The sequence below is a fragment of the Pyxicephalus adspersus genome, chromosome 4, assembly GCF_032062135.1.
Source record: "Pyxicephalus adspersus chromosome 4, UCB_Pads_2.0, whole genome shotgun sequence".
NCBI lineage: Eukaryota > Metazoa > Chordata > Amphibia > Anura > Pyxicephalidae > Pyxicephalus > Pyxicephalus adspersus.
The window spans coordinates 125278943-125290614 of NC_092861.1; positions in this window are offsets into that span (position 1 = coordinate 125278943).

Below are 11672 nucleotides of genomic sequence, written 5' to 3' on the forward strand. Positions count from 1 at the left end.
GATAAATCAGACCCATTAACTTTGTACCTCCTTAAGGTTTATCTACAGAATAGCCAAATGGAATGATTGGAACCCCCCCACCCCCTCCTTGAAGGCAGTTTTCTTTTTCTGACTTGCAGACCTTGTTTTGGTGAGAACCAACATGTTGGATTTCTGATGGTATTCCTTTTAGTTACAAGGCTCATTAAGACAACAAGAGGGAGCACCTGCCCGGCAAATGCACTGACAGCAATAAAAAGTTCTTCTAATCATTTCAAACTAATGGAGAACCCTTCACTTTTAACATTCATCATAATCTCAGTTTGAGTTGCTGTGTGTCACAGGTTTTCTTTTATTCATCACAAAAAGCACTTTCATTTACTTAGAATAATATTACTTAAGCTGCTCTGTGCCTAACTGATTCATGAGAAATGTTAACTCTATAGTAATACTTAAAGCTTGCCTAAACTCAGAAAATTCACTTTACATTTTTATGGCTTTTATGTTAAGTAAAAATTTTGTTGTTGTTTTTTTTTTTAAGTGCAACACCCTTTTTTTTAAAAAAAAATGTTAGTGGTTGGCCCCCACACAATTTCACCTTACCAAACCTGTCCCTCTTTGCAAAAAGTTTGGACACCCCTGGCCTAGGCGAGAATGAATGGGAGCGCAAGCCTCCCGGGATATCTATGTCACCCATCCCGGGAGGCTCTTGGATGCTCATTTTGTGTATGCAGGAGCATCTTAGGCATGTGCAGAAGGAGCCTTTTCGTGCAAAGAGAAAAATTGAGATTGGCAAGTTTTTTTTCCAACCTATGTCACCCGATCTTGTGCCTGGGTCAGTGACATAGGAAGAAGAACTAGAAAGAAGAGGAGCACCGGCTCAGGGACGGATGCTGGGACAACACGGGACCTGATGCAAGACACTTCCGGATGGATCAGGCTGCCCTGCAGGATTGAAGACAAACACTGAGAACTCTTGGTCTTTATTTCTGCTTCTATTCATCTTTCTTCTTTTATATATAAATGGCATACATAGAGTAATATAGTCAAAATATACAACTATGAAATCATTTATCCAATAAAGTTAAATATGTTAACCAGCTGTAGACCCGGATGTAAGAGAAATGCCTTGCAAACATTTCTAGAACAGTTCTCCTTTCTCTTGTGTTAAATCCTCTAACAATCCTTGTTTTTAATCTCCCTGCATATCCATTGCACACCACTTACTATGCCATGCACAACTCTAAGAGCTTCAACATGAAGTCATTCCATGGCTCAGTTCAAACTGTCCAACAGACATCACAGTAATGAATATTTAAAGATTTTAAACAAACATGTTCCACCAAATGTCTGGGGTGCTATCAGTTATTGAGGGAAATAAATCCTGGTCCCTAAATAATATACCCATCTAATGTCAGCTGGGTGGCTGAATATTGGATTTTGAATATTGATAGATTTTATTCTACACCTATGATTTTCACCAGGAATAAACCAACCCAAAAATGTCATTCAATTGTCTGCTTTCACTTAGCAAAAGGGAATGATCCACATACTGCTCTAGCCCCATACTTATACCAAGTCACAAGCAAGTATGGCACTACCCAATATTCAGCTACCCACTGGGATGAGAATCTTCCTATGAAATATTCAAGTCTATACTTAACCAGAGTCATGAAGGAAATTCCACTTGTCCTGAAACTAAAGGCAGTAACTTATTCATTAATTTGCTATTACCAATGGAAATCTATAATACCACTTTATATATTAACATTTAGTCGGCAATTATAAAAGGTGGATGCCAGGCAGCATCCCTAATGCTCAATTAAAGAATTAGTAGAGAGATTTAGGTTTGTACTATTACACGCCTTTTTATTTACATACAACTCCCCAGCAACACATGCAATGAAAATATCATAAATCACAGGGTGTGAATGATAACTTGCATGCTTTATAGCTCATCTTGAATTGTGTAGTTTTTCTAATCATTCCAGAAACAAAATATAAATGATATGAACCATAACTGACAAAAGAGTTTGTAGTAATCACAATTTCATAACAGCTGCATACAAAATATACCTGAAGACATTTTTTTTAGTTTTTTATGCCTAAAACTCTTTTTTTGCTGTCTTTAGCCTGTTTGGGATTTCCCTTCACTTCCCATACCGGTGATACAACAGGAAGTTAGAAGAAATATTTCTATAAGGAAGGAAAATCCCCACTTACACTAGCCAGGTGTCATCATTACAAGACTTTCCTTCATCTTATGTTCCAACAAGAACTGTAATTACAATGAGGACACTAACAGAAAATCTTGTTCTACCACTAGAAATTATTGACTTTTCCATCATATATAGCAAATATTGGGTCAAACAGTGATATATAGAAGTGATATATTTAAAAAAAACACAAGAAAAACACAATATCTAGTCAATAGATAAATTGATTGACAATTGATAAATATCAATAGATGTAATAGCGTACCGTGGCAAAAGTAAGTACTCCATGGCCCCATAAAATGGTATTGCCCCCTTCAACAGAAATTATTTTTCATCGGCAGTTTGCATAAATTCCCATCAATGTCTGTGTCTGAGATTGACACAAGAGGTGTCCTCCATGCAAAAATTCTTCAGTTACAATATATCTGGTTTTCCTTCCATTAAGAGACCTTACTCAATTTCCCACAGTATTTCAATATACTCCAAATCAGTTCTTTGAGTAGGCAAGGCCATAGTTCTCCATTTCTCCTTTTCCTGGTGTACTTCAGATCATTATTGTGTTGAAAGATCCATATGCATTCTTTTGAACAGACGGTTCTACAACACCGAAAACATTTTCATCAATATGCTTCACAGTTGGTATGGGGTTCTTCTCATGAAATGCTGTCTTCAGTTTGCAATAAATTTGTCAGTTTTTACTGTGGACAAACAATTCTTGATTTGATTTACCAGTCTAAAGCCCATTATTCCACAAGGCCTGGTATCAGCCTATATGTTCAATGTCAAATTATAATCTTACTTTAATGTTTTGTACATCAAAAGCTTTTTCCTGACACATTGCCCATGCAATTTTAAATTGTGCAATTTCTTGTTCATGCAGATGCATGCATTTTTACATCAAATGAAGCAAGAGCTAACTGCAGATAAAGCAATAAAAATATTGGAAACTTAGCATTATACTGTCAGCTCTAGGTCTTAGTTAGTTTGTCCAGCCAGCCCTTATTTGAAATCTATTTGTAGATTATTTTCCTTATAGTAGAATGTCTACCGCTATATCTAAAAATTGGTCATTTTTTTATCCTGTGTTGGTCCCCATGGGCCATGTTGCCATCTGGAATTGGGTTGATGAACAAACCTGTTCTAGCAACCCAAAGTTAGCTCATTCTCATACACAGCAGGTAGACAATGCTACCCTTTCACAACCACCAACTAATTGGATTGATGCCCACTCTTAACCTTGACAATGAATTTACAAGCCCAAAATTCACATTTGTTACAAGTTTGTATTGGGCTTTATGCCCAGGAAGTGTTCCTGTAGACTAGTTACTGTACTTTATGGGCAGTAGTTACCTGCTACATACAGTTTATAGACTCACATCCTAACTTTGGTTTGGCTTTGGCTAATCTAAAGCTGAACATTTGCCACTGATGGCCTCTGATTTGCCTCTCATTTGCCTCTGATGGTTCTCAACTAAACATCTTTGATCTTATATTTCTGACACATATTAAAAACAAACTGAACACCAAAACCTCAATATCTTACGTTTAAATAATGTTTCCCCAGCATACTTTGTATTCTCCCTAGGGAGTTTGCTATTTATTCTAGAACTTCTTCTAATTTAATGGGTTTAATGTGGTGATGAATGTAGAGGTGCACATTGGTTTCCCCACATGACAGATCTGCATTTTGGTATTTCATTTATGAAGATATATTCATGTGCAGAGGCGGGATTATAATATACTTTCTATCAACAAGTGGCTCATGTAGAATGTTTGAATCACCTGGTTTTAGGGCATTTCTTGGAGGCCAATTCCTTTCTACCCAATGCCTCTCACATACACAGATAACAGGGATACTTGGTGTATCTGCGTTGCTGACCAAGAAAGAAGTTCTTGTCGTTCAGTAATTATCTGTATGCACTTTTTAAATGATGATATATTGTGTGCATGTTCAAATTTGCTAAAAGACACACATTTTTGTGTGGGGTACTTACCTTTTTTACTTTATACTTTAAAGTGTATGTAAATGCAAAATCTATATCTCAGTATCTATGACTTGAATGCAGTTGTTTTAAATATGTTTTGTAAAATTGGTAGTAAAATTAGCAGCAATGTATGTACATCTTCAGTATGAAGTTAGGTTGCCTATCAGAAGGGGACGTAGGACCTTGACATGTCTCAAGGTCTATACTATGGAAAGGGAGTAAGACAGCCATGTCTGAATGACTATATTGGGTAATGGGAGAAGTATTCAACATGTGTCTGTGTCAGTCACAGAAATACAGGGTGGTTTCTGCTTGACATCATACTAGGGGTATGGTTAGGGCATCATTATTATGTCTTCCTCTTTGTCTTAGAAGTGATTAGGTGTATATGACAACAAATTAAAGAAGAATTATAATTCTGCAATTAAAAATTGCAGGCAGGATTTATATTGCAGGGACAGGTGATATCCTTTTTGCAATAAAATATACTTACCTGTCTGTCCACAATCTTTTAATTAAAATACACTGAACTGTGCATGCCTGGGGCTAAACTCTCGCACACATGCACAAAAATTACATCATGCTGACCTGGCCAATCAAGATGGCTAAAAATCCGACAACTGAAACAAGACCGGATGAAGATGGCAGTACCTATGGCGGAGCAAGGACAGGTAAGTGTTAATGAGAAATTGCAATCAGGCAGGTAAGTTTATTTTATTGCAAAAGGCATTGCCTGTCTCTTCTGTATAAAAGGATCTGTCTGGTTGCAGTTTGTTTTATTTTTAAGCTTTAGTTCTGCTTTAATGGGTGCAACAATTGTTATGAAGTGTCCCCTAAACGGAAAAGTAACACTCAAAAGTAGTTTCTTGTTAACCAGTTAAAATATAGAACTCTGACACTGACCCTGATTAGAAGAAAATAAGGACAATGCTGCTAATTTCAAATTCTACATTCTAAAAGTACAACACATCTACAATACTTTTACTGTACAGTGGTTATGTGGGAAGCTGTCACCCTCTACTGTATTCAAAAAGTATTGCAGGTAGAAAATAGCTTGGTTTTTGATTGCTAAATTATTTTCTTTTTTCATTGAAATTTGATTGTTTTTTTTTTATTTTACAATATATATTTTATTCATTTAAAAAAAATTTAAGACTGTATGAATTAAATTTACCTATTCATAATTCATTGCCACAAGACAATAAAATGTTATGCTTACTATATTTCATAAAACAATTGCTTCCAGAAATGTCTTGGGGTTCCTTGAGAAATAAGCAATTTGCACATCTCAGCTGGGTTTACCTGACACCAATGATCTTTTTGGATATTTGAAATGGTGAGATTTTTCCAACTGGGCAGCAATGTAAAAAGAATTCTTCCAACTGACCACCACTCTAATATAATGTTTGCTGTGAAGAAAGTGATTATAGCAGGGTTTCTTGAAGACCTGAAATTTATATCAAGGATTTCTCCATGTATAAAGACTGCTCTATGACTAACATACATGTTTTGCTAATTTACTAAACTCAAATCAACCTTTTTAAAGGCTTTGAGCCTGATTCATCAAGCCAAAACGGATGCTCGCTTCCCAGGGATTATGAAAGAGAGTAGCTGCAGGGGCACCACATTTAAAGCAGGTATCTCCATCAGAGAGTCCCAATAAAATGGGCTCAATCAGGGGAAATGTAATTCTTTTGAAAGAGACTAAAAAAAAAAAAACGATACTGGGTTGCAGGTATCGCTTTTCAGGATATTCTATACAATTTTAGGATTTTAGCAATTGGTAGATTGGGAAAATATTGGTGCCACCTTGCCATTGCTGTTTTAGTGGTAGAATATTCCAAATCCATTCTTAAAAAATCATAACATTTCGAAATAGCTTTGGAGGATGTGGGAGGAGAGAGTAGCATTTTATCTAGGGGATTGCAGCGTTCATTCGGAGATAAAGTCCTGGCCACTTTTGCAGCATAAACTCCTGCCTGGATAAACAGAAAAATACTGTTGGCCATATAATGGAATCTCTTCCTCCATTCTAGGAAAGAATAGGCCTTATTGGTAGTAGGATTAATCAGCATTCTCACTGAAGTCAGACCCCTCTCAGCCCAATCATCAAGTACAAGGGAAGATAACCCAGGGGCAAACGCTACATTACTCCTTACCTGGAGGAATAGAGAAGAGTGTGCATTGAGGGTTTCCGAATTACGTAAACCGTGCCATAATTTCCATTGCGTGAAGAGTAAGGGATTATTTTAGACCTCCACTGCAAATAGTTCCCTGTGGGTGTGTAGAATGGCCAGAGGATCCCAGGGAGAATATAATGAAAGGTCTACCTGTAAATTTGTATAGAAAGAGGTACTATGTATCCAATCTTTTATTATGCGCAAAAGTGCTGCTTGATTATATGAGGCCGCGTCTGGTAACTTAAGTCCTCCGTTTTTCGTTGTTTGTTACAAGATCCTATTACTAGCCGCAGTATGCTTACAACCCCAAATAAAGGTCCTAAACAAATAGTTTAGGTGACATATGTCATGTTCAGGTAAAAATTTTGGAAGAGCTTGCAATAGGAACAGAAGTCGAGGGAATGTGACCATTTTAATCAAGGATACTCTCCCCATAAAAGGTGAGAGAAGCCCATCGCCTAAAATCTATTTTCATGGAATTCATAGCTTGCACAAAATTAGGATTGTAAAAAATCAAAATTTTTAGTATACCCCGATATAGATTGGAATGGCTCAAAAATATGCATAATACCAGGAAGACCAGTTTTAGCATTGGAGATAAATAAATGCACATCATCCGCCAAAGCCGGCAATTTCATTTCTATGGGGCCAAATCTCATGCCTGTAAATTCCTGATCTTCCTCCAATAAACGCAGCAGTGGATCCAGGGCCAGGCTGAACAGGAGAGGGGACAGAAGGCATCCCTGTCGAGTGCGACTGTGCTGAGAGAGCTGATTGTTTACTAATAAATGTGTAGTTGTGTGATTTTATAGAAATTTAGCATAAGATTGAAAATGGGTTGCAAAACCCCTATGTGCCAGCAATGCGGCCAGAGTATTCTATCAAACGCTTTTTCAGTGTCCAAACTCAAAAGCATATGATTTCTGTTGTACGGTAAAGTGGTGGCAGCTTTACCGATCCTTATTCCATTGGAAATATGTCTATTTCTAACAAAACCCAATTGATGAGTAGTCAATAATTCAGGCAGCATTGCAAACAATTGGCCATCACTTTGTAACCTGTATTAAGTAATACTAAAAGAAGCAGTGTATTCAACATCATTGAATGGTTTAGGAATCAAGGAAGTATGAGCTTCAGGGAAGGATGGAAATGAAATCTGGTTTTTCAAAATACCATTATATATATCCTCTAGGAGTGGGGAAATGTATGTTTCCAGTGGTTTAAAGAATTCCCCAGGCAAGCCATCAGGTCAAGGGGTTTTCCCCAACGGAAGAGATTTAATAGCATTTGCTACCTCCTCAACCTGTATTGGAGCAATAATTTGCTCCTGTTGGTCTAGTGATAAAGATAGTACTTTAGCCCTTTAAAGAAAAGCATCTATATCGGACATTGCCAGTGAATGCAGAGAGAAAATATGTGTGTAGTAATGTTCAAAATTAGCCAGAATTTCTGCTTGGGTGGATCATTTAACCCCATCAGCATTTCTGAGAGTAGGAATAGATTGTTTTGGTTTTTTAGGTGAAGCCATATTAGCTAAAAGAAAACCTCACTTATTTCCCCATCTGTAAAATTTGTATTTGGTATGTCAAAACTTAGGAAGAGCTTTAGCATGTAAATGATTATCCAAAACCATTGCAGCCTGCAGCCAGGCTTTTCTGGTATCAGCTGTGGGGGAACGCACATGTGCACTGTGAGCATGTGCAACATTATCATAAAGCGCCTTCCATAGCTTCCTCTATTCCATACGCTGCCCAGTAATATAAGGATCTGACCTCGTAATACAGCTTTCCCCGTTTCCAATAGTAAAACTGGTTTATCCCAGTGTTGTATCTTGTCATCTTGGAAGTTAGCCCAAGAATTTAATAGAAATGGGGGATGAAGACAAATAAGTAGAAACGTGCCACTTTATTGAAAAATATTTTATTTTATGTGTGTGTTTAGGGTAACTCTTCTACTTTTACGTGGTTTTTCCTGAATAGCTGGATTGGATCAATAAATGATTATGTAATGTCAAACTTTGTTTGTCCTGCATACATTTTTTCTAATCCAGTTTTCCACCCTTGATAGGTCAAAACTGCATATTGGTTTGGTAAGTATTTTTGGAATGCAATATTTGTTGGGCCATTTTTAAATAATTCGGCTTTATATGGAAGTGTAGGTTTACATGTGTGTGTGTTTTTTTTATTTTGTCATGTAAATTTAGAGGTGTCTGTGTGGTCTCTATATTTTAACCACCTGGGCGTTTCACTGATGTCTAGAGTTCTGTACCTGTCGACCTGTAACTTACAGAAATATGTCCAAACAAGGGTCTAGTAGATATCATGAATATAAAAAAAGTTTGAAACACACAATCATGTAAAAAAAAAAAAATACTTTTAATAAAATTAAATAATAAACACAAAAATCATCTTAAACAAGAATACATAAATAAATGAAAAATACTGAAAAAGCGATAATTCGGTATACTGTACAATCGGATTGCAATATAACGTTTGTTTATATTTTTAACCACCTGAGAAAAGTTCGGGTTTAACACTTTTTGCAAGTGTTTTTACCCCGAACTAAGTCGGGTTTAACGCCCAGGTGGTTAATGTGACCTCTTAGCAAATAAACTTATAAAGTTTTTAAAAAAATTTTGTGGTTGTTTTTTTTTTTTGGGGGGGGGTTGTTTTTATGTGATCTCCTTTACAATCTCCCAGTATCTACAATTTAAAAATTCAATTATGCTTGTTTTTAAGCAGTTTCCTTCTATGATTTGTTTGCCTGGCTAAAAACAGCAGAGTTGGCTTAAAAAAACTCAGTGTGATGCGCATTGTTGTGTGCCAAACCTTAGGAGTGTGATGCGCATTGTTGTGCACCAAGGCGTAACCGCTATGTGCCCCTGTACTGTGTTCTATCAGTTAAAAAAATTTCCAGCGAAAGATCATTCATTACAGTTTTTCTTTTTAGGTGTAAATTGTTTGTTTTGCTTCATGTGCACTAATGTATGTACATACATGCAAATATATAATTCTTGTTGGGTAGATTCTTCTCACTTCGTGTGTGCTAACCAAAAAAAAAAATGCCCGAATCAATTTATAATTAGCTGTATGCTATAAATAATGCTGTGTGAATGTACATGTTTTCCTTTTCAAGGTAAAGTGAGTTTGTGTGTGAAATTTCAGAATTAGCACCAGAATGCTAAAATAACGCTTACCTGTTGCTATTAAGATTGTCTTTGGCTTCTACTCTGCCTACCTGTTGCTGACTGAGATTGCCCATTGGCCTTAGTCACACTTACCTCTTCCCCACTAAAGTGCAGACGCCTCTCCCCTGCGCATAAGGGCAGTTCTGACTCTGGGCGTGTGTATGCTACCAAGCTTTATCAGTTTCGTCCAACCCGCCAGACAATTAGGAAATTGCCTTTTAATCATCCCTGGCTATTTAGCTAGCTCAGACACAGCACTCAGGTTTTGTGTAACGAACCTGGTAGCACCTGGCAGTAAATAGCAGAGCCACATCCTCACCTTTGGATGCTCTGGAGAACACCTGGTTGCCGCTTAGACGCCTGAGCCTGTCTCCCCTAGCGTGACTACTTTGCTTTTACTCTACCCATGTGTTGATTACCCAGCCTACTTAGGACTTACCTAACACTGACTATTTGTTCTTGACCTGGCTAGTTCCTGACTATGGCTTGCCACTACTATACTGATTCCACATTGTGACCTCGACCTGCTTCCTGACCATGATTAATGTCTATCTTCAACATTGCTGACTTCAACTACATCACTATCACGAGCAATTTCCTGCATTTATGCCAGCTGCTGATCCAATCCTATTTATCCTGATCACTAATTTGTTGCCTTTCTTCTCAGTGACATCCCACATGAGTTCTAATCACCATCATCTTCAAGAGCACGTCATGGTCAAGTAGCGTTCAAGAGCATTCAAGAGGTGGGTCAGAGGTTTCAGGAAGACCATTATTTCAGCCTTTAACCACTTGTTACTAGTACAGAAAAGGAGGACATGGATGTGCAGACCACAGTTTGTGAACAGAGACACCAATGATCTAAGTTTTTGTATATGACCTTTTGTATGTTATCCCTATACCAAATTATACCTTAACATTTAATGGTTATTTTAAGTCATTTTTGGTTCTTTTAAGTCCACAACTTTCACTAAAACAATTCTTACCATAAAGCCGCCATTAAGGTTCCCTTGCATTTGCATTGGTAAACAATGACAGTGCTGTGTCCCTGTCTTCTAATTGTCCTCATGCATTTTAACACCATGACTTGGGCTTCTAAAGTAATTAGAAATTGTTACCTTCATGAAATGAAGTAATTGTGTAAAAAAGGCTTTAGTTCCTCACATTTTATGCAATCTTTTTGTTCGAGCCACTGAATTAAAGCTGAAAGTCTGCGATTCAACTGTATCTGAGTTATTATTATTATTAAACAGGATTTATATAGCGCCAACATATTAGGCAGCGCTGTACATTAAATAGGGTTGTTTCTTTTAAATTTAATTGTGGTAATGTACAGAACCAGAATTAGAAAAAAGTTGTCTCTGTCCAAATATTTATGGACCTAACTGTATATTATGCAAACTTGATCTAATGTTGTCACCAGCAGGAAACTAACCCTGATGAATACTATGCATTTTATTGCAGGAGTGCATGTGCACAGAAGATCAATGCAAAGAGATGGAAAAAAGAATGAAAAATAAAATCAGGATTTTTTTAATACATGATTTTTATTTACAATAAACAGTATTTTAGTAATCCATATTCCATACAGTTAGTGTTTACATGTACCGGTGTTTAATAGACAAACTTTATATTGATCAGCCAAAACATTAAAACCATCTGCCTAATTTTATGTACTTTTGATTGTCCTGTGGCATTTGGCACCCATACGTTGGCAGCAGATCCATTTGGGGTCACACTTCCTCTGCCGACAAGCCTTCTTCCCATAGTGCATGCTACTGCTGTCTCTTCCCCAGGTAATGATGTATATACACAATGTGATAAGTACCTGTAAGTGGACATGGCTAGACATGCTATTTTTTGCAAGCCCTATATAAAGACATTTGCAGAATTGGAATATGAGTCACCTGGCTGAGTTGGGCTTTAATACGTCAATGTCAGAAACCTTGAAGAAACCTGCAGCAAATTAATGTTAAAAAACATTCACATTACTCATTCTCAATAAAAAAGGAACAGACAAAGCTTTTACATGACATCATGACTGCTGCAATTTTAAGGAAAAGAAGTCAGCAATAATGGAAGAAGAAAGGTCTTTCCAGACTAATTCAGTCTTATGACAAAATTA